The 20,706-nt window shown below is 40.2% G+C and overlaps 1 protein-coding gene across 6 annotated transcripts in view; it reads right to left on the reverse strand.

The window, feature by feature from the left end:
- Positions 1–20,706, reverse strand: part of ESRRG (estrogen related receptor gamma) — a 578,835-nt gene that overhangs the window by 286,911 nt on the left and 271,218 nt on the right. The window contains exon 1 of one of the 6 annotated variants that reach the window (XM_048494850.1): positions 9,793–9,865. The exons of the other annotated variants lie outside the window; for them this stretch is intronic. The gene's annotated coding sequence lies outside the window, so the exon portion shown is untranslated. Of the gene's footprint in view, positions 1–9,792; positions 9,866–20,706 lie in introns of those variants that run through there. 6 annotated transcript variants of the gene reach the window in all.

Here is a 20,706-nt window from a genome sequence, read left to right on the forward strand (position 1 = left end):
AAAGTTTTCTCTCTTTCTCACAATACTAGAACCAGGAGGCATTCATTGAAAATGCTGGGGGGAAGAATTAGGACTAATAAAAGGAAACACTTCTTCACGCAACGTGTGATTGGTGTTTGGAATATGCTGCCACACGAGGTGGTGATGGCCACTAACCTGGATAGCTTTAAAAGGAGCTTGGACAGATTTATGGAGGAGAAGTCGATTTACGGCTACCAATCTTGATCCTCTTTGATACAGAGATTGCAAATGCCATATGAGACCAGGTGATGCAGGAGCAACAGCCATAGAAGGCCATTGCGTTTCACATCCCAAAAGGCACCTAATTGGGCCACTCACGGAAGTAGCAGAGAGCTGGAGTAGATGGACTTTGGTCTGATCCAGCTGGCTTGTTCTTATGTTCTTATGTTCTTAATGAATGGAGAGAGATAGTGGAGAAGCTAGAATTGGATGAATGGGCACAACATGGCAAATGAAGTTCAATGGAAGCGGAAGGTGATTTACTTTGGAGCAAAAAATCCTAACTGTCAGTATATGATGGTAGGGTCTGAACTGGTGGAGCGTGAGAAAAAGAGATCTTGGGTTGTAATGGATAGCTTAATGAAAATGTTGATTTAGTGTGCAGCAGCAGTAAAAAGACAAACTCCATGCTAGAGAACATTAGGAAAGGGGTTGAATATAAAACAGCCAGTATCATAATACTGTTGTATAGAACAACACAACTGCTGTATTTGAAATATGCACAGTTCTGTTTCCTGTATCCCAAGAAAGATATTGCAAAAACTATGATGATTAGGGGGCTGTAACACCTTTCTGAAAAGAAAAGGGTGAAGATCTGACAGTTTTCAGTGTAGCAAAAGAAGGCAGGCAGCCCCATTCAAAGAGAAGGGGGCTGAAAGGGCTCTAGGGAGCAGTACGGCCCTGAGTTGGTACATTTGCCTTCCCTGGGGCACTTGTGGAGAAGGCAGACATGCCGGCAGCTGCACGTCCTGTAGCCCCATCACTGCAAGACCTGGACGTTCAGGCCACAGAAGGGCTGCACTGGTATCCTGCTCAGACACCAGCATGAGAGAAGGGGTAGGCCAGGGCATTCCCAGGGGCACAGCCGGCATTAGTTGACTCCCTCCTGGGATTTAGGGGCAGTTGTGTGGCATATGGGCCCTCAGACGTATGCCACACTTTCTGTTGCATACATCCATTCAGTCCTATGGGCTTTTTGGCAGTGGGGAGGTCCAGGGCTTTTCCCTGCTGCCTGCACCACCAAAAAGCCCTTTTGAAGGCAGTGCAGTGGAACTGCATCAGTGATGCATCTCGCCACCTCTGGGTTTGGATGAGGCTGTAAGTATAGGTTGGGGTTAGGGAATATGACAGAGGCGTAAAACAATTACAAATGCATTGGAGAAAGTGGATAGAGATAACTTTTTTCCCTCTGACACACAATATTGGAACAAAAGCCTCCTTTTAAGTTGATGGGCAATTTAGCAAACAAACTAAAGTATTTCCTCACTCAACAAATAATTAAATTGTGTGATTCTCTGCCAGTGGATGCAGTGAGGGCTAGTGCCAAACACGACTTTACAAGGGGCTCAGACAGATTCGTGAAGTATAATCATCACAGCTACTAGGCATGATTACTAAAGTGCTCATTTAGATACCCTGGATACCAGTGCAAGGAGTAACACTGTAGAAGGTCTTGGCCACTCTACCCTGTTTGTTGGCCCTCCAGGTCATCTAACTGTCTACAGTGGAAAACAGGGATCAGAGCTCCCCTTGTGTTCTTAATTTCAAAGGCGCATTCACTACAAACTAACAGTAGACCCGGTTACACCTTGCTAAATCCCATCGAAGTCAATGGGTTTAGAAGAACGTAACTCTGCATAAGACTACACTGTAAGCATCATATGCACCAAGGCCCCTGCCTGTACATCTTTTGTTATACATTACTATATATAAAATATGTAATATGCATTAGTCTACAGCTGAATACGGCAACATCGAAACAGACAAAAATATATGCCCTTAATAGTGGCATTATAATACAACTGAATATTTCACAGTGACAAATTTAATTATATTTAATTTCCAGCAGCCCATGAATACAATTGTCTGGGAGGATTATGTATCTAATGCTCATTCTTAGTAGAGCACAATGGTGGCCTCCTGACAGAGTAGCTGCTACAAAGGCAAAGTCAATTGGTTAAACAGTAATTCCAGGTCAGGTGAAATCTGCTGGGGCACCTGGCATAATAGCACTAATGTAAGAAATACAAGAGTGCAAGGAATGCGAGGGGATTCTGTGTCTCATTTTGTTACAACAGCAGCAATTCTCAAGGGCACATTTGTTGTCAACCACTACCACAGCTCCAGATAAGATCATGGTTGAGGGTTTTTAAATTCATAAATATGAATCTCTATCCCCCCATCTACATATATAACTCTAAACTTGACTTTTTTTGGTTGATTTTACTTTCATGAGCTTTCACTTCCAAACTAAATAGCATTATGCACCACTTTGTGCTGATGCAATAAGTTCATCTCTAGCTTTATAACATAATTCAAAACACTATGAAGTTCTGTAAAATAGGGAGGCTAAAACAAGAGACTGGCAATGTGTGCTGTTTGGACTGCAAAACACATTCCATATTGCAAATCAATATCCCTAGTTCAGATTTTATTTCAAGTGAGTGATACTTTTATGAAGATTTCACCTGAAAGCTTTTCTAGACCTTGAAGCTGATCTGTAATGAGAGTCAGTGTGATACAGTGGTAACAGTGTCAGACTGGGATCTAGGTTTGAACCCCTGCTCTGCTATGAAAGCTTTCTCGGTGACCTTGGGCCAGTCTCATGTTCTCAGCCTAACCTTCTTTGCAAAGTTGTTATGAGGATAAAGTGAGGAAAGGATACCAATGTAAGCTGCTTTGGGTTGCCAAACTGTGTATAAATGGGGTAAAACATTTGATAGATTGACAGGGATTAGTATTTTAACTATTTTATTGTATTATATTAATCAATATTATCTATTGAATTGTGTATCTTGTACCATGGTGGGAGTTCCCTGAGCCTGGTCCTGGTGGGGGTAGTCAGGTTAAAAATCGCAGTAAAGTAAAAGTAAATAAAATAAATAGATAATTTCAGTTGTTTGTTAATGTCGCTTTTTCTTTCTCTAAACCTGCCTCATGCACCCATACTCTACAATGACAGAAACAACATATATAGCAGATATTCATGGAAATTTTCAGTGATGAACTATCAGAGAACCATGGTCTTGGTAGTTTTTTTTAAATTATACACAGCTGTACATTTGAGGGGAAATATGGTTTCATTGACGCTTTAAATTAAAGCATTAAAACTAAACTCATATTCATTTTGGTTCGAATGTATCCAAAGATCTTTTCAAGAATCTGCACGATTTTCATGAAATTATTAAAGGAGAAGAAAAAATTCATCAAACTTGGCAACATAGACTGATAAAATGTTGGCTCCTAAAATTAAGAAATACTGTATTGAAATCAAATGTAGGTTGCTTTCCCACTGAAGCTCTCATTGCTGCTATTGTATTTGCCGTGACAACTGTCCACACTGCAGTTTCCCACAGCTACCTAAAGACAACAACTCTGTCATGTTACCATAGTGCAATAACATTCTAATAATCTATACCCATGATGTACTACTATATCTGAATTCTCAACTTTCACTTTTTCTAAAGAAAGTCTCTAGCCCCTTTCATTGTACAAACATTAGAAGCTGCTTAAAATAATACAAATAGTAAATAAAGTAATAAGGACTTTCAGGAAATTGTCAGAAGTAAGTTTCAGCTTGTTCATCCTCATCCATCCATTACTGACTCCAAGCCCCAGTTCAAAACATCAACAGGATCTACTCCCCAACCCCCGCCAACAGGGCTCGGACTACTGTAGCACAGTGCATCTGAATCCCAGTGCTGAGAGACAGCTCAGTTGTATACTATGGTCAATTGTATTGAAGGTTGCTGAGAGATCCAGAAGAACTGGTAGGCTCAAATTCCCTCATCAGCAGAGGTTATCAACCAAGGCAACAAAATCACTCTTTGTTCCAAACTCCAGCCTGAAGCCAGATTGAAATGGATCCAGAGTATCTTTCAAGAACTTCTGGAGGAGCAACTACCACTCAAGCACCTTGCCTAAGAATATAAGATTGTACACTGGCCAGAAGTTCTCATATACAGTAGGGATTAGGAAAGGTTTTGTTTTTCAGAACAGGTCTAATCTCTGCCTGCATGAATACAAGTGGCATCGCCTCCATCCCCAAGGAAGCCCACTCAGCCAAGCGTTCTCTGGCAGCTTTTATCAGCCGGGAAGAGCAAGGGTCGAGGGTGCAGGTGGTAGATCTCATGTGTCTAAGGATCTTGACCTCATCCTCGGACTCCAAATGCTGAAAAGTATCTATATTAACTGGGAAAGCAGGTGCCAAAAGTACATTGTCAGAATATGCATCAACTCCAAACCCAGAGTGGATCTGAGTGATTTTGTCTCCGAAGTAGAAAATTGATTATAGTGAGCCATCCTGTGGTCACAATCTAGATTCCTCAGGCTGTGATGAAAAAGTACCAAGAACACTCAAAACCACTCAGCAGGATGATTCCACACAGATGCAATGGTGATGGAGAAATAACGCCTCTTCATCATCAACACCAGCTTGGAATAAGTGATAATGTAGAATTCTATGCCATGTTTGATCAGTCTCACTCTGAGTTTTCTGCCAGCGGCACATTAGCCATAATCCCTTCCTTTTGATTGCCATCAATTCCCTAGTAAAAACAGGGAGAGTGCCTGGCTAAATTCATGAAGAGAAGGCACTTAGGGGCTATTGTGTCAACAACCTGGGCCATCTCCCTATTCCAGAGAGTGGTTAGGGCCTCATCAGAAATTTTGTTCTGTTACTCCTGAACTACATTTTAAAAAATCCAGGGTTAGTTCTACCAAGTGACTGATAAAACATCAGTGTGATCACATTGCCAGTGTCATTTTACAACTAGTACTAGTATTGTCTGTCCTAGCACTCCATCCTACCATAAGAGATACTAGTCTAATTTAAGATCACTGTCTTTGAAGTTACCATAAAAGGGTAACCTTCACCAATTCCTAATTTCTCATATTCTAAAACCACTGATCCAATATGAATGCAGCTTGGCAGTCTTTATTGTCATTTAAGTTGGCAATGGTAAAAGGGCAGTTACACTAACATCAGCCTAAAGACTATTCCATGTTACTCATTCCAAGCTTAAGAGATGTAATACTAAAATAAACAACTCTTTGTACAGCTTCCCTTTCAAGGTGTTGACAGGCTTACAACAGAACTAAACCTAAAAATAGCACTTCATATGAAACATTGTCCCTGAACTGAGCATTACTATCAGCCCATCTGCAGCAAGGGCAATGACATTATTAAAATCCAACCTTGTCTGATTTTCACAGCTTTGCACCTTGCATTGCCATCACATGCTACTGATGGATGCTTCGCAGAAATACAAGTATTACAACAGGTGGAGGAAAGTGATGCCGTGACAAAGTACCATGTTGTTGTTGGCTGGATGACCTAGGATAAACTAAAATTCGTGACAGTGAGGTACTACGCATCTTTGACTTGCACATAAAAACATGCTCCTTGAAGCACATTTAGACAGAAGTTGCAACTTAGTCTCAAACGAACATATCTAGAATGCAATCTTTAATTAAAACTGTTCAAGTTGGGTCTCAAAAGTTACCTCAGTCACAAAAAATAAAAATTGATTTGTCTTTTTAAGCCAAGGAAATGCAACTTAGTCTGCTTGCAATAGGAATGAAAACATACACTATAAGCTTACTTGTTTTTTAAAAAGATAATAAGTAAACATCATTTACTAGCTGTCTGCACACTTAATGCACTTCCACTTCAACATACCTTCTGTACTTCTTCCTCAAGTCATCTGGATAACAATAATGCATTTAAAAACATGCACTATCTAAGAAGTTGTATTACTCTTAGACTTGAAAATACACAGATTTTAGAATTATTTTCCTACAATGCAAATAAACTCTTAAGATTTAGTAAAGAAGCCCCTTACCTTCAGCTGTGTTAGAGGGTGTACTTATTTTTCACAGGCAAGGGACATTTGTACTTGCTACCAGGTGACTGAGTAACTCATTCATGGCTGTGCCACTTATGAGTAATGGCATGCTTTCCTCATTCTTTGACCGTTAAGTATTTTCTCTCTGTCTCTGTCTCTCCCTGTATATATTAATATATAATTCCCACGTTGGTCATCAAGATGCATGCAAACAATATCTGTTGCTATTCGGGAAAGGAAAAAGGACATTTTTGGCAGCTATGGAGAAATTAACTTCCCAATCAAGGTGGTGACCTGTTGATTTATATGAATCAACAAGCATAATTACAAAACTATCTTTCTATTTTTTTTACTGTGAATTCTTTTTTTAAGTAATGCAGCACACAGACTAAAGAATTAGGTCATTTTCCTCAGATCTTCTCATTAACCTGGATTTCTCCCCCTACCTTCTTCTTTTTAAAAAATTGGCTCTGCTTTCAAGAATTTCTGCAGCATTTTGTCAATAGAGTTCAGAGCAGGGCTAATGATTATCTTGAAAGCAAGCCCAGAGTGATTCTAAGAACTTATCGTTCTGTGTTTTATTCCTTTTATCTAACTGCAGGTTGAGAAATGAAGTCATTTCGGTCAACAATTCACTTAAAATATAGGTCAAAGAAAACTTTTTATGAAAAAAGAAAAATATTCTGCATTTAGGTGGTCTGGGTTGGTCCCATTCATATGAATACATAATATAATGTAAACCACAGTCATATGCACACATATCACATTATTGCCTATCTGAAGAAGAAAGAGAAAGGAGGGTGTCATAAACCAGTTCTCCTTTCACAGCCAGTAGCAGGAATGCCCTACTATGTGTGTAGATTAGATGGGTGGTGGATTATTATTTATCTTCCTGTCTGTCTGAAAATATCCTGGTGAAAACCCTCTGAGAGGTCTTGAGAAGTCCAGACCACTTCCAGCTTTTGACATCCCTAGTCAGAATTAAAATACAAAAATCATAATACAAGAGGTACGTAAAAGCAAGTTCCAAAACTTAGTAAATGCAAAAACATTAACAGCCCAATTCACAGGACTCCGGTGGCTGGGGACGGTGCCAAGCAACACAGGAAGGCAGTGAGCTCCAGAAACTCCCCAGACTCATAAAAGCACTCCACAGGGCTAAACAGACTTACAACACCCTTTCAAGTAGCGTAAGTCCAAGGCCTGGAACAGGGGCATTCCCAGTTCCAAAGCCCAGTGGAAGCCAACTAAAGTTGGCTCCATTACGGGAACATTCTTAGCCCACCCCCAGCTGTACTGGCGCAGCTCTGTGGGGTGCCGGCTCTTCCGGGTCAGCCTGCCTCCCAGTTTGCCCTCCCTGCTGGCATAGGTGGCACCTATGCCAGTGGAGTGGGCAAATAACCTGTGCCAGCTCCAACAGCCCGTTCGCCCCTCCTCCCATCTGGATTGGGCTGTCTATGTCTAACTCTGTGGCCCAGCAGGAGAAGGCTTAACCCGACATCACAGTGACATTGCCAGCAAAATCACTTCTGGCACACACTGGAAGTGACATTATTGTGTTGCTTTTGATATAGACTGCTGTGGTTTTGGGGCAAAACCTCAATGATAGAAGCTGTTTTTACCATAGAGACTTTGCCCAAATATCATAGCATTTGAAGCCACTGGAGACATGAAGATGTCTGTTCCAGTGCATGCCAGAAGTGACATCACAAGAAACACGGCTGCCATGTAAGGCTAGGCCTTCCCCATTATGTCCCCTACTGGCCACCTAATTGGTAGTGGCTAGGGGTAGGGGCTTGTAAGCCCTTCCTGGCTTTCCTTCTTATTTGCTCTTGTGGAACTTCCAGCACCTGCTGGGCAAGTGACATTTTTCCTCTGTCTGAACTGCCTAGTATGAGATGCTCCCTGGAGGAGTCAAGACTATAGTTCCTATCAGCCTAGTTGTTGCCTCCTAAAAAATAATTATCAAGCACTGCTCTTTGTAATCTTCTCAACAAATTCTGTTTTGTGCATAAGCTGAATGGCATTTAATTTAAGTATGTTATACATGACAGCAAAGTTTGTGTCAGAACTTGCTTTCTTGGAAAAATCTGAAACTCTAGCTTTCAAAGAAAAGCATCATATTAACACTTATTACCAAACAAATGCCCAGATTCATCCTATCCTTCTAAAAGAAGGAAACAGGCATCTGAGTCATATCCTTATGACAGGCTCATTCTCGTTGGGAGGCAAAAGAGTAAAAACACTTAAGACTGCCCCAATTCCTCTCAGAAGAGGTGCTTTACTGCCAATTGAATATGTTTTCACAATACAGATTTACTTTCAAATAATCACCAATCTTTTGGAGTTCTTTAAGAAGCATGTAGACAACCATGTCTTTGTAGACATTATACACTTGGACTTTCAAAAGGCTTTTGACACCTTAGTAAATGTAGTTCCTATATTTCCTTTTAAATGTTGTTTCAATGTGAAATCTGTTAATGTTCTGATGCTCACCACCCTGGGGAACCTTATTTGGGTGGAAGGGTGATATAGAAATGGTTAAAAGAATTAAAAAAATTAAAATGAGGGCCCCTTCCAAGTGTTAATCAACAGGTAAAGCAAGATGAATACTGATCTAGTGAAAGGTGAACCATGATATGCAGGTGCATAATATAAAGATTAATTCAGAAAAGTACAGTAGAACAGCTCAGTTATTTAACATCTGTAAAGGGTGGGATGTGCCAAGACATTAACAACTTCATGAATGAGAAATGTAAACTTCTTGATGAATGCTAATTCAGCAACTGGATTTTCCCTCTGAATTTCTTCTGCAGGAGAATAGTGATTATCAGATCAACAACAAGATGTTCTAGAAGATTACAATGATCACAACACGCAAATAATAAATATGGCAATTTTTATTGTTAGATGTGTCCATTTATTCATTTGTGTAAGGGCAGTCTTGTTTGCTCAATGAATAGAGAAAAGGACAATGTTTACACATGATGGCATATATAACATTACACAATGAGCAAGTGAATGAGCCCAAGGTAGAAGAACTTTTATTACTGGAACCAGTGATCATAGGGTTTGAGCATGTATGACCAGGCAAGGTTGGCATCTTGGTTTCTTGAAGGATCTAGTTCAGGGGTCTGTGCCTCAGAAAAGTTGTTTTATATTTGGGAGCTATCTGTGTGATTTTTTAAAATGTCATCAAAGATAGCCTAACCTAAGATTCCCAACCCAATTAAGGGCCTAAAACACTAAAGATCTTAGATCCAGAGTATCTGAAGGAGTGGCTCTATTCATATTAACCAACCTGAAACTTGATGAATGCCCAGGAAACCAAAATTAGAAGAAGTTCTGTTGATGGGAACTGGAAGGAAGGCTTCTCAAGTGTTGATCCTCCAACTCTGGAATGTTCATAACTTAGTAGTGCAGTTGAGGAACAAATTTACTTCTTTATTTGCTATTTGCCAGAACTAGGCTCAAGCAAATATGTGATTAGATGTAATAATTATTCAATATCAGTGTGTTTCAATCTTTGTTGTTTCTTTATCGACCATTTCCTGAATATATAATTAACTGATGTGAGGTTTCTTTTGGGGGAGGGTGTCATGAGCTGGCCCTGGTTCTGTAAGGCCATCAGAGGCTGGTGTGGCCGCAGCTGGTTCCTCATTCTCCAATGAGTCACTGCTGCCAGGTTTGGCTTCGGGGGTCTTACCTCCATTGGAGTCAAAAGACCGGCATAACAGGCCATCATCCTCACAGTCAGACACAGCGGGATTCAATCTTATTGCCTTGTACAGTAACACATCTTCTCCTTTTCTGGAAACATCTCCATTTAAACATTTCTGTGGTTTCAAAATTGGGGGGGGGGGGAATAAAACAGAAACTCCATAGTCTTGGAAACAATAGATCTTTGGTGTTACAATGAGTTATCTGCACAGTGTTGACCAGAACAAATAAACATATTAGACAGTAATAATACCACAATGAGTGACGTGTGCCTGAGCAAATAAGCAAGTGAGCTGCATCTTTTCATTTTAATCTGGTAGAAGCTGACGGCTTTTTTTAAAAAAATCATTCTGAGATAAAGTTTATGGAACTTCACAGACTCACCACATGGCTCATACAACCAAATACATTATAGCATTTGTTCTCTCGCCAAACTCTTGGCTCTCTGTTAACTGATACAGTCAAATATAAATGAAATGATTTTATCAATATCTTAGCGAATGTGCTATTTCTCAGTCAGATTTATAAGATATAGTTTTATTACATTACATTTCAGATTAAAACGAAAATACGCCCGTTTATTAGTCCCCAGGTTATCAATCTGAGAGAAACCACTTTTAAAAACCTGGTTCAGAATGTCCCTACCAGGCTAAAATCATTCCTATGATTTTATATTAGTAGTGCATCTGTCTTTGCAGCAATTAATGGCTGTTACTGATTCTGCCAATCAACAACAATTCTAATATCTAATTTTCTTGCATTTTTAGCAACAAACAGATAATATCCATGCATCCCATCTAAGAGAGCTAAGAGATGTTTGCATGAATAACCACATCCCAACAACACTGAAGGCACATTCTGGGATACCTATGCTGAAAGTATTAGATCTGACGGCGTTATCAGTTTTACTTAGACCTTATACTGTGACTGCAGTAATGTGCAATATTTAATTTAAAAGCATATCCTTTTTAAAACTGAAGATACAATTATAACTACAAATAAGATTTAATTTGCTAAAAGTTACTAATGGGAGTGCTAGCCAGCTGGGTTCCGAATGTATGAGGAAGGATGATGGATGAAATGGTGAATTTGTAGTTCACTCAAGCAACCAATCCATGCACCAGCGGCAGGGGCTGTTTTGCGAGAGGCTGGCAGTGAAGCACTATTAACAAAAAAAAAACAATAATTTGCAGTTCTAGAGCCAGGCATCTTGAAGCATCAACTAGCAAATATAGGGCAAAAGTAAAAAATAATCTGGACTCCAAACCCATAAAGTCAGTTATACCTTGAGACCTGACCATAACAACCTCAACATTCTTCAACCAGAATGATTTGTTTCCAGTCTGTGCTTGGTCAAACTAACCTATTAGAGACATTTAAGATGGCATGCTAAGAACACTTAGTAGGTTATAGCACGCTGGACTTTTAACCATGAAAATCTGGGTTCAAATCCTCATTACTCGATAAAACTCACTGAGTGACTCTGGAACAATCCTTCGGCTTAACCTGACTAATAAAGTAAGGCTGCCATAGAAAATGACAAAAATCTTTTTACAGTTTCATCCGTTCCCTGAAGAACAAGTCCCATTGATTTTGGAAGGACATATTTATCAGCAAACATGCATGGTCACAGAGCATAAATTGCTTTATGCGATCATAACACATGGTACTCAAAGAGGAAATTGTTTACAATTCTGTGCGTGCCAGCTTCCAGGATCTGCTGCCATGCTAAAAAGCATCCATGCAAGCAACAATGAAGTGGCCCTGATCTTTGAGGAGGTGGTCTGGTGTTAGAATTTTCGTGGCAATATATTGTATCATTAATATATTCCTATGATTTATTATGAATATGTATATATGAATTAACACAACTTAAAAAATAAAATGGAATAAAATAGTCACAATTAGTTCTAAAGACTAAGTGAGAAAACAAAATTATACATCTAGCATTATATTAAATTTATAAACACTAGTTTCCAATACTGACTGTTACTGATGTAAATTCTAATGATCCAAAATAGGTAAATCATCACAGATGAATGGTTACTATTATAAATTTCTAGAATTTTTCTCACAAAATAAAAGTTGTATTGACATTAATATATTCAAGGGACAGGAAATCCATGATCAGATGGTCTGTGAATATGTGTATGTCTTTCTTATTTAAGTCAACATCCACTGGGTTTCATCAAGTTGAAGGTATGGTACTGGTAAGCAGGTTTAAACATTTCCCAATCTATCAGAGCAATCCTAAGCAGTTATACAGTTCTCAACCCACTGCAGTTGATGTGTTTAGAATGGTGTAACTTGGTTTAGGATTGCACTATAAATCTCAGACACACACTTCAGATCCTACTACTATTAGACTTTTAGGAAAATATAAAAATACCCATGTACCTATATCTCAAGCATGGTATTTTTCAGTAGGAAAATTACCTGAGAGAAAGCATTATTAAGCATCTCTCTTTTTTATTGCCCTCTCTGTTTAAAACAAAGGTGCAGTGTCTTCAGGGTAGGGGAAATAATAAAACTACAGGTAAATTTATTCGTGGCCATTTGGACCAGACCCTGTGCAAATCTAAATAAGGAATGGAACTTGATTGGTAGAGCAGTAAAATACTCAGCCAATAGGGGAAAGGTGTAAGGAAGCAAAAAGGGGGGCTTCTTGCCTTCCCTATTTAAGTGTTTGCCATGTGCAGTGACCTGCCATCCCTCTCTACGGAGCAACACAGCACTAGCTGGTTGCTTTGGAGCCCCTAAGCCTTACTTAATTAAAGCATCTTAGTTTTATTAAAGATAAATATTGTTATCTGGCCTAGCATGATATATAGAAGTACAATAAAAGTGTTACTCGTCCCTCCTAAAGTCTACTTAAGGGAAGCACTGGAGTAAGGAGCAGTATACTGCTGAGTCATACAACGAAATGCTTAATCTGATGCTTATTTATTAGGCTTATGTTTTATTCATATCCTGCTTTTCTTCCTAGTTGAAAACCAAAGAGTCCCAATTCTCTGCTCCTCTATCTTACCCTCACAACTACAACCTTTTGAGGTAGATTAGGCTGAGAAATTGTGACAAGCTCAAAGTTACCTAGCAAGCTTCAATGGCACAGTAGGAATTCAAACCCAATTTTCCCAAGCCCTTGTCTGACAGACTGACCACTAAGTCATACCAACTAACACCAAACAATGACATCATTCTTGAAGGGAAACAGGAGAAACTTTTTTTTTCATTTTCTTAACCAATTGTATTGTGCCAACAGTAAATTGAACACACTGGCTTGCTTTTTCACATGCAAATGAGAACTATGACCAGCATTGCTCCTTGTAGAAAAATTTGGCCTTCTTACAAGGATTTATGATTCTATAACTTACAAGCCCCACTACTATGATGCCCTCTATCTGGGGCTGGTTTAGGAGACTACTAGGTTGAAAAACTGTACTGTTTACCAGTTTGCTTCCAGATTCAGTTCAAAGTGCTGGTGTTAAGCCCTTCACAATCCATTACCTCTCCCCATACCAGACCACTCCCCAATTAAAATCTGGCCAACCCATCCCCCCACCCCGTCTGCTAGATATCTGTTCACCAACTAAAGCCTAAAGGTATAAGAGCAACAGTGATGCCCCACATCTGTGCAGGGAGGATTCCAGAGGAGGTTAGGAAGGCAAATTATTTTTCAACATTTTGTAATAGATATTGCTAATTATTCTTAACTAAACTGTTGTTAGGTATCTCACTGAGATTTTTCTGTGTGCTGCTGTGGTTGTTAGAACTTTACTGCTTTTATTGTTTATTGATTATAATTATTTTGTAAACTGCCTTTAACATTTGAAACATGCTATAAAAGCTCTATATAAATAAGGATGTAATAACAAGACAATTGTTTGATCAGCTATAGTGCACACTGTAATTTCTTGTCTATTCTGGGTTTGTTGGGGTTTCCACAACCAGCATAAAATGTATAGCAGTGCTCTTTGGAACTGAAAATGTAGGCTTAAAGTTTAAAGGAAGTAGATCAAATAGAAGAGCAGGTGGACACAGTTAGTATTTTAGGCAGGCATGCCATCTCATTCCCATCTCATTCCCATCTCTCAGCCAGGTTGGAATCCTCAACAAATATTTATCTCTTTCCTATTTCTTCTGACACAGTATTTTTTGAGACATATGATCCCTAAAAATAAACCGCTTATCTAATCACTAATAATTAGTGACTTTGTGTGTGATCGAAATAATTGCAGTAACATTTTTCTAATGTTTTGCATTAGGCAAGAGGTAGACAGAAAACAGATGGAGAATACTATAATGAATTGAAATGTTCTATTTAAAAACTGTTTGTCAGCTGTAGTTAAGTTGACACTGTTATCATGGCAACAAATCACAACACTTTGCACATTGCACTGCATGTTTAAATCAGCTACAAAGAGCTGTGTGGTTGGAACTTAAGACTTGTAAACTCAACAAATGCAACAGCTTTAGCGTTGCCAACTCCAGTGTGGTAACGTTAGGTATAGTCCCTGAAGAGGTGGAGTCTGGAGCAGTGAAGGTGTTTAGCAAGGCTGTAATTTCACACAGTTCACCTTCTGAAGCTTCCATTTCCTCTAGGGAAACTGATCTGTGTATTCTGGGGATCTGCAGTAACTCTAGGGAAAACAGGCAACCCTAAATTGCTTGAAGCAGAGGGGGAAATTTTGAATATTTCTGTCAAACTGAATTTAACCTGTGCAGACAGTGACTCAGAACTAAATCCAGAATAGCATTTCCATGGAATAATGATTTCCGCCCATGGAATACAACCCTTTTAGCTCAGTCTTCCTGAAAAATATTCCCCTGAAATCATATTTCTGGAAGGCAGAAAGAGGATTTCAGATTATAGTTTAGGCTGTCACAGGAAGAGGGAGGTTGGAAAATCATGTTTTGCAGGCCTGTGGAAATGCTAATTGGGATCCTAACCGTAATACTTAACCAGGACTGTTTACTTAGCTATGGATAAGTCTTATCTCTGAAGTATTGAAGAAGGCTTTCATGGCGAGAATCTTATCTCTGAATTCCTAAACCATGGTTGAGGATTAGCTGTAACCATGATTTCCATTAACAACAGTTAATGGATTAGCCTGTACACTGCCACACACGCCAGCTGGGTGACCTTGGGCTAGTCACAGCTTTTCGGAGCTCTCTCAGCCCCACTTACCTCACAGGGTGTTTGTTGTGAGGGAGGAAGGGCAAGGATATTGTAAGCCCCTTTGAGTCTCCTACAGGAGAGAAAGGGGGGATATAAATCCAAACTCTTCTTCTTCTTCTTAAATATCTGCACCAGCCAATATGTTGTTTCACGCCTCTGCACATACTAGGTGTCAGGCTAGTCTCACTGGTAATTCCCATACACACAATACATTGCCATAGTTTAATTCAGCAAGCTAATCCAAGGTTTCACTGAATGCTATGTTTGTATGCTTGTGTGATATCTGCACTGGCCTGAGTAACTAAGGTTTGTTAGAGTACAGGATGTCTAAACTAGCATTTTCTATCACAATAGTCAGTTCCTAATGTTGTCTCTCTCTGTCACAGGTCTGAGGAAAGAGCATCCATTTTTGAACTACTAACAATTCCATAAAACTAAGGAAACTTCATTGGTGTAACAAGTGAAAGGAGTTTACGTGTCATTTTTTCAATTTTGCATATATTCTTTTCTCAGAAGAAAAATGAAGAAAAATGAAGAAATAGCTATCTGAGATCAGATTTAGTACATTAAACATAAAACAACCCTAGCCTGGTATTAATTGGCTAGTCTGTACTACAGCAGTTATTGTACTATATGCAATAATTTCTCTAGTCAATCTAGAATCTAGATACTTTATATTTTGTTCAGAATGACTTGTAACCATTTAGTGAAGATTCTTCTTTTGCCATTCATATACACAGAAGATGACATAGATTGTCATGCATAAAGACCAGATATTGGTTGAACAGCAATGGATTGATTTATTAATGCTTTAAACAAGTTTCATGCATTAAAGATCCTCATAAAGAACATGACATGTTCTTTCTTTAAAAATGTTTCAGGACAAGTGACATGATCCAAATGATCTAGGCTGACTTTGATGGCTATTCAAATGCAATGCAGGGATAGCTGAGTGACTCACTGTCTACATCACTGCTTTAAACAAAGAAGGAAAGCATAAAAACATCTTTGTCTTTGCACAGGAGAAGAGCATGAATGGAATTCCTTTTTGTTTTGATTTGATTTTTGAGCCCATTATAGGGGTTTGTTCTCTGATTGAACAATCCCAGCAGTAGAACAAAATTATCCTGACTACATCTTATCTCACTAAATCTTGAGATCTGTTACATTAGCCTAAATGTGGAGTAACTCCCGGAGTCTAGATAGAGAGACAGTCGACATTCTTGCTATGGCTTGACTCTTCTTTGTTTACTATCTCAGGGCCAAACTAGATATGACAGAGCTCTCGTGGCTGTCATGAAGCTGTGCCTCCATTTTAAATGCCATGAGGGGTAATCTTTATCAGGCCTGTAGATTGACACTCTTGTCTGCTCGTCCACCCCGCTTCAAGCCTTTTAAAGTGCTGAAACAGAATTATGTATGTGTGGGGGGTTTTCATTGTTGGGTCTTCAGTGCAGTACCACATGAGAGATTAGTAAACTCACTTACTCTGGAGGTTTGTCTGAGCCACTCAATGAAACAATGATTGTAATATTGCTTTCTCCTCAGCTGCATCGCTCTTAGACTCTATGGCAGTGGTGGCAAACCTTTGGCACTCCAGATGTGATGGACTACAATTCCCATCAGCCCCTGCCAGCTTGGCCAATTGGCAGGGGCTGATGGGAATTGTAGTCCATAACATCTGGAGTGCCAAAGGTTCGCCACCACGGCTTCTATGGAGTAATGCTTCAGGAATTCACAACCCAATCCAGAGTGGGGGGAAGATCCACAGCAGCTGGAGATGGTGCGATGAAGGCGGTGCTGCACCACCTCCAATGGAGGTTTAAGTGGCACAGCAAGCAGTGGGGAAGACCCCCTTCCCCCTGCTTCTGCCCAGACAACTTCATAAGAAAAACACATTTACACTATATGTTATCATGGCATAAGTGGGAGGACTATGCCAAGGGCATTCCCAGGCCAAAAGCTGGGCAGAAGCAAACTACTATCTCCACCCTCAGGAACACCCCTAGTCTACCTCCAGCCATGCAGGGGGTTTTACAGTGACACTAGGGGTCGAAGCCTCTGGGGGTGGAAGCAGAGCTGTGTGGTGCTTGCCCGTCTTGGTGTTTGCCCTCTCCACTGGTGTAGGTGCTGCTTGCACTGGTGGGGTGGGCAAAAGTGTTGGCTACATCCAGGACCCATTTCAACCCCCCTCCCTCTAGATTGGGTGGCCCATCTGAACTTTACTTATACTGGGCTTCTTTCATAAAAGATGAGAAACCAGATGCTACAACAGGTAAAATGAACGCTAATGAAGAGTACACTTTGTGATTTCATTATTTAGCAATAAACAGTGGACAAAATGGAAAACCAAGAGTAAAACATTTTGTGAAACTATAAGGTTTAAACAAAAACTGCATTAACACTACAAATAAATGACTCCACACAACTTCTCTTCTGAATCCCAATCCATTTTTTGCAATGTACTGGTCAGCGATGGATCTATTTTTCACGGATGAGGACATTATCCCCTTAGAGAAAATGATTGCTGAACAGTTAAAAGAGAATTGTGAGTCATGCTTATCATTTTGGAGAATAAACATTCATGGTATAGTTCCACTGGAAATATCTAGATATAGGATTCATGCAAAAAAAAAGCATTGATAATTTCACTTTTTAGATCTTAATATAGTCTTTATTTCTGTTACTCTATGAAAAATATTGCAGGTCCCCTAGTAAAAGCAGCTTCTATAAAGAAGAAGGCAGCTTTGAATCCCTTCTGCTCTGCACTTCAAAATACACTTTGGTATCATGAAAGAGAAATGTTTTATTCATATATTATATTGTGTTCATCTTGTTCATATTTAGTAATAGATGAGCTCTCCTAGCCTGCAATTAGCTCAATTTCCCTAAGCATTCTATAGGCTCAAGCTTTGGTAGGATTGTGATCTTACCTCATAATGGGCCCTTGAGATATAATGAACTCTTGAGCTGCCACTAAGAGTCCTCTGATTACAAACTTTGGCATTTGTTACATTCCAACCTTCCAGTGATATCTGGAATTCTCCAGACAAAGGAGATCTGTTCCCTGGAGGAAATGACAGCTTTGGATGATGGTCTCTGTGGTATCACATTCCCACTGTGCCACCTCCCATCCCCAAACGCTGCTCTCCCCATCACACCAATCTCCAGCAATTTCTTTAGTTGGAATTGGCAACCTTACATATATACTAGCAGGGCACCCGTGCTTCGCTACGCATAATTCAATTCAGGCTCTCTATGAATTTCAGGGTGACATTCAACATACTTCTTTACAGCCTGTTTGTGAACTTTGGGATGACATGCAGCATATTTCCTCACAGCCTGTCTGTGGACTGATGGGTTTCACATATTTTGCAACAGCTTCCTGTAGTTGTCTTTTTCTAATGCAATGTGTTATTGCTCTCTTTCACCTGGTGGGCTCCAAAAGACGTCATGTGGAAGCAGCTGTTGTATTTTCGGGATGCAGAAAGGAAGTGTTCTGCAATTGGATGCTGATGAGTGAGAAGGCTGTGAAGAGGTTCAGGGTAGGGTTGAAGGGCAGGGAGTTGGACTGTACCGCCTCTGTAGCACATTCCTGGGGACTCATCCCGTCACTTCAGACCACGACACCTAGCACAGGGTGTCCATATGCAAAACCTGACAAATGTTTAGTATTTCAAGATGATAGTGTGGTTTGTAATCTGTTTTGATAGTATTTGGCTGTAGCGGTGTTGTTAACGTGAGGGTGGGTGGAGGAGTACTTTTTCACAGCCTGTCTGTTAACTCCGAGGTGACATTCAGCATACTTTTTTGCAGCCTGTTTGTGAACTTTGGGGTGACATGAAGCATATTTCCTCACAGCCTGTCTGTGGACTGATGGGTTTGTTTTCAAATAGGTTCACATGCATTTGTGGAGGGAGGTGTTAGAGTGCAGTTGATGAAGAACGTGAAGCTGGTGGTGTTTAACTGTCACCCTTAGAATGTTCATGCAGCATGTTTGTGCACTGAGCGGTTGGTTTGCCCTTAGAATGTTCGCACAGATGGCCAGAGATGAGCAGTTAGAACAGTAAATAGGTAATAAATTGAGTGAAAGTGAATATTTTGGGAAATCCTTTCTTAGTGAGCACCTGGAGTATGTAAGGAACAGGAGTGCCAAATTTCATGTGTGTGGCTTCGGTGGTTTTTGAGTTCTGTTGATGAGTCAGTCAGTGAGTCAGTCAGTGATATTTCGTGTTTATAGATATAGATATTCTCTCTATGGGCCAAGCTGGAGTTCTGAAAATAAAACTGAAGATGTGTTATTTGGCTTTAAAGGGAAGCCAGTGGAAAGAACCTAGACTGGGGCCACATCACTTGGAAAGATAATTTTGACTCTTTCTTTCTTCTGTCCCACTTTGCCAAAATAAAATGTCTCCATTGGGCTATTTTACATTCCAGTATTGGGGGGGGGGGGAGGATAAAGGAGAGAAGCACAGGCAAAATACAGACCACCTGCGACTGCTTTTTAGTACCACATTACACATCTGAAGTTTCAGTTATGGGACTCCTAACACAAGTACTTTGGTCCTCCCATTAGGGTTTCCAGCTCTGCAGTTGCAACCCCCTGGGAGAATTTAGGTGTAGACCCTGGGTAGGGGAAGTGGAACAGATGTCATATCATCTACAGTACTCTAGAGACTCCCCAAATATCTGTGGTAAAGACATAGAGATTGGGAAAAATTCCTAGAATATCACAGACATACTGATGCTATTTCTGGATGATAAGTCCCAAGTGATATCACAACATTTAGCGTCACAGATATCTGTGTCACAGACACATTTGTGTCACTTCTGGGTAATGTCATGATCTTGCCCCATATTTTTCTCACTGCTTGATAGATTGAGTGAAGTCAACAAGGGGGCAGGAGCAGGAGATTGCCTGCTATGGGTAGGCAACTGGCATGCCTACCACCTGTATATATCACCAGGCCACATAAATGGTTCCTGTTTGTTCTTGGTTTCACAGTGGAAATAACAGTTTATCACACCCTTGGGCCGAATGGTGGGTCAATACTTCATCTTTTCCCTCCCTCCCATTTCAGTTGGGTTCCCTTACTGTTAAAAAAAGTTTCACACATAAATGTCTCATTTTATCTGTTCAGGCCAAAAACAGATAGTTTGAAAAGGCAAGGGTCCTTTCTATTGACACTAGGTAAATGCAAGCAGGCAAAGAATGCTCAGGAGATCAGCAACATATTTACCAGAATGAGACACAAGAGAAATTTAAGAATTGCAAAGAAAGAAATTTGCCTGGTGCAGCTTTGCCTCTTGCCATATTGCTGTAATCTGACAATCTTAAAGAGCAGAAGATGGGGTGATGGCTGATTTTAACAGAAACTTGCCCAACTCTGTGGCTCCAAGTTTTCTATCAGTAAGCCTTTCCCCACTTCAGAAATGGTAGCTCATGTAATCAGCGCCCTTTACACTCCGCTGCTTTCCAGCGCGGAAAAATGCTTCCCACAGCACTGTTTGCATTGTAACCCTTACCTAAATACTGCACGGCTCGGAAATGAAGCATTCCCCAAGACTGCACGTTTGGTGGCGCGAGGGGGGGGGGGGTTCTCTGTTGTGATTGGATGTTGTGCCGCTTTTGAGGATTTTCCCCCCTTCCTGAAATTGATGTGGATTCGTTGCCATGTAGACACGCCCTGCTGTTGCCTGATTGGTCAGGAGCACACACAA

This window comes from Sphaerodactylus townsendi, linkage group LG01 (assembly GCF_021028975.2).
Source record: "Sphaerodactylus townsendi isolate TG3544 linkage group LG01, MPM_Stown_v2.3, whole genome shotgun sequence".
Classification (NCBI taxonomy): domain Eukaryota; kingdom Metazoa; phylum Chordata; class Lepidosauria; order Squamata; family Sphaerodactylidae; genus Sphaerodactylus; species Sphaerodactylus townsendi.